Source organism: Callithrix jacchus, chromosome 19 (assembly GCF_049354715.1).
Source record: "Callithrix jacchus isolate 240 chromosome 19, calJac240_pri, whole genome shotgun sequence".
Taxonomy (NCBI): Eukaryota; Metazoa; Chordata; class Mammalia; order Primates; family Cebidae; genus Callithrix; species Callithrix jacchus.
The window spans coordinates 21,377,885-21,381,251 of NC_133520.1; the positions used below are offsets into that span (position 1 = coordinate 21,377,885).

General features: G+C 48.4%; 1 pseudogene across 1 annotated transcript; it reads left to right on the plus strand.

The window, feature by feature from the left end:
• Nucleotides 1–569: 569 nt before the first annotated feature.
• LOC100405217 (large ribosomal subunit protein eL34 pseudogene) lies at nt 570–999 on the plus strand (annotated as a pseudogene). Its single transcript, XR_013529629.1, has one exon. The product of XR_013529629.1 is annotated as a large ribosomal subunit protein eL34 pseudogene (transcript).
• Nucleotides 1,000–3,367: the final 2,368 nt, after the last annotated feature.

Genomic DNA, 3,367 nt, shown 5'->3' on the forward strand with positions numbered 1-3,367 from the left:
GTGCTAGGGATGCAGCAGGTATGAAATAGATAAAACCCTCTGTCTTTATGGGAGTCGTGGGGAGGGGCAGACAAACACAGGTGAAAGCCCCTGTACCTGGCCAGAGGGCAGGGGAAAGAATTGGGATGTAAAGGAGGTCATTCTGGTAAGCCTTGGGTAACCTTTTGATAAACGTTGGGTAAGCCTTCAATCTAAGGCAAGTTCACAGCAGTTATGGAAGGAGAGCCCTGGGCATGAGGAAAAGAAAGGAACCAGGGGTGGCTGCACAGTAACTGGGGACCCAGATATCTTTACTGAGATGGAGAACTTAGAGAAAGGCTGGATTGGGGCAGGGGCTGTTGGGGGAACATAAATAATTTATTTTGGATGTCATTTATGCAAATTTCAAAAACAAATATTACAAGTGGGAAGGAAAGGCCAGGTATTGTGGCTACGCCTATAATCCCAGTATTTTGGAAGCCGGGGTGAGAGGATCACTAGAGGTCAGGAGTTCAAGACCAGCCTGGGCAACATAGTGATATCCCATCTCTATTTTTTAAAAATTAATTTTTAAAAAGTGAGGAGGAGACGTTGTGTGCAGGCACTCAGAATGGTCCAGCGTTTGACATACCGACGTAGGCTTTCCTACAATACTGCCTCTAACAAAACTAGACTGTCCCGGATCCCTGGTAATAGAATTGTATACCTTTATACCAAGAAGGTTGGGAAAGCACCAAAATCAGCATGTGGTGTATGCCCAGGCAGGCTTCGAGGAGTTCGTGCTGTAAGACCTAAAGTTCTTATGAGATTGTCCAAAACAAAGAAACATGTCAGCAGGGCCTATGGTGGTTCCATGTGTGCTAAATGTGTTCGTGACAGGATCAAGCGTGCTTTCCTTATCGAGGAGCAGAAAATCGTTGTGAAAGTGTTGAAGGCGCAAGCACAGAGTCAGAAAGCGAAATAAAAAATGAAACTTTGAGTAATAAAAATGAAAAGACTTGCAAAAAAAAAAAAAAAAAGTGAGGAGGAGAGTGAGTGAAGGGAATACAAGTGAGATGGGGAATGGAAGGAGGTTCTGCCCAGACACCGAGGAGAAAGGAACAGAATGATGCCTCTGGAGCACTCTGTCCCCTCTCCTTCTGCCCCCAGATGGGACTCTGGCTTGAGCGTCCCAGAGCTTCTATGGCTCAGCTTGTGGACACTCTGGTGGGGACTGTGTTCTGATGGGGGTAAGGACTCCTCTCCAGGAAGGACCAGGGTGATCTGTTCACATCTCTGTCTACCCGCCAGGGGAAATTCAAGGGCATCTAACATTTATCTCTGGTTTGTCTGTCTCACAGCGGGTCTGGATCATAGTCAAGGTCACTAGATAGTTATTACATGAGTGAATAAAATCATCTAGTACTCACTGGCTCCACTGGGTTCCAACTTGCTGGGCATGACAAGCCCACCAGGGATCCCTGGATATCCCTCCTCTTTCCAAGCAGCTGGAAGCTGGTTACTCTGGAAACCTACTTTAGATGGCAGCATCTTCCTCCAGGATGTCAAGGTATCTTCTGGACCTTAGAGACTCCAGAATGCAGGAAAAAAAGCTCTGAACTGTGGAGAGGAAACCTGGTTCCAGTCTCAACCCAGTAGACTTGGCCAAATTGGTCACAAAACCCAAAGGGTAAGGGAAAGCTGGCCCTGCCTGCATGGCAGGGAGCTTTTGAGAAGCATGAAGAGTGTCAGGAAGTGCCTGGGGAATGAAACCACCAAGCGGTACAAGGCATTGCTCTCCCACTTCTCCACTGGGAAAAATAATCAAGACAAAGACAGTACAGAGCACTGTAACAAATACTGTGGTAGTTGCCACCCAGAATAACAGACGCTAATATAATAACTTGTGATTTTTGCTTCACATCTCTGTGGCATAAAACCAGGACACATAAAGTTTATCCCTTTAACCATTTCTCAGTTCTATTCCCCTCCTCTCCCCCTCTCCCCAAAGGCAACTACTGATATGTTCGCTTTATCCTATGTTTTTCATATTTTAGATATATCGTTTATGGGAATTATCATATATAAGAAATATACTGTTTGTTTTAAAAGTTTGCATAAATAATATTAAAGGAAATGATTTAAGCTTCCCCAGCAGTCCCTGCCCCAGCCATCTTTCCCTTGGTTCGCCTCCATCACAGTAAAGATAATTTCTCAAACCTGGTCACAGCCCCTGGACTTCCAAAGTGGCCTCCTACTTGAAGCCCTGCTTCCAACCTTGGCCCTATGAGTGAAGAGGATCTCGTTCCTTCTGTGCTCAAAGCTCTGGCCTCTCTCTCCCTCCCTGGCCCTGCCCAGCCTAGCCCCACCCTCTGTGATCAGAACCTCGCACCTGCTGTTCCCCTCCTGGGGTGCTCTTCTCTATGGCTGGGCCCTCACCTTTCTCAGATTTCTGCTCTAATGACAGTAACTGGAGAGGCCTTGCCTGATGTCCCCTCCTTCTTACTTCGCTTTTTGGTTACACATCCTCCTCCTAATTGCTGTATTTATTTATGTGTTTAATCACCATCCTCTTACTTTTCTAAGGCTTGTCCTGAGTTTTTTCACATCCTGGTATCTGAGCCAGCGGTGATTCTATATCTGGTCGCAGCCTGTGCGGCAGAGCTGTGTGTCCATGCAGAGCCCTGGTAGAAGGAACAATGAAGGGGAAAAGGTTGACCTGATCTTCTTTTCCACGTTGGGCTGGAAAGTGGATCAGAGCCCATCATTCCCACCTGCAGGTGCCTAAGGTCCGTCAAACTTACACCAGGAAAGACCAAGAGAATTGGGGTGACCCTCCCACAGTATCAGTGGGAAGGGGAGTGGGGAGGAGTACAGCAGTGCAGGTCGGCCCCACAGGTGCTCAGACAGGCCTTCAGCTCTGCCAGGGAAAGCAGCGTGCCTTCCACACAGCATGAAAACCACACCATGTTCCCATGTGTCTGGGACCTGCTGCCAGCCTGCCCGCACAGTAGTCAGGTGGATGCCACTGGGGTGCAGCCCACACTGACTCCTGACTCCAGAGTGGGAGGGGGCTGGTCCGAGATGAAATCTCGAAGGTGGGTCAGGCTAGGCCCCGGAGTCAGGTGAAGTGTGGGGTTCGGGCCAGGCCTGGGTTCTCTTTGAAGTGAGGCTGACTCTGAGCCTTCCTGGAAACCCCAAATGTCACAGCAGTGCCCCAAAGGCAGGTGAGGCTCTATTGCAGGGAATGCGGAGCAAAAAGGGAACATTAGGGAATGGTCTGGTCTGAAGCCTGCACTCCCCTAGATTGTATGCTGGTATGATTTGAATTGCCCTGGGGTTACTTCAACTTATTTGGGGTCCTTGGGGGAAACAGAGATGGACAGGGTTGATGTATATTTGGGGTTGT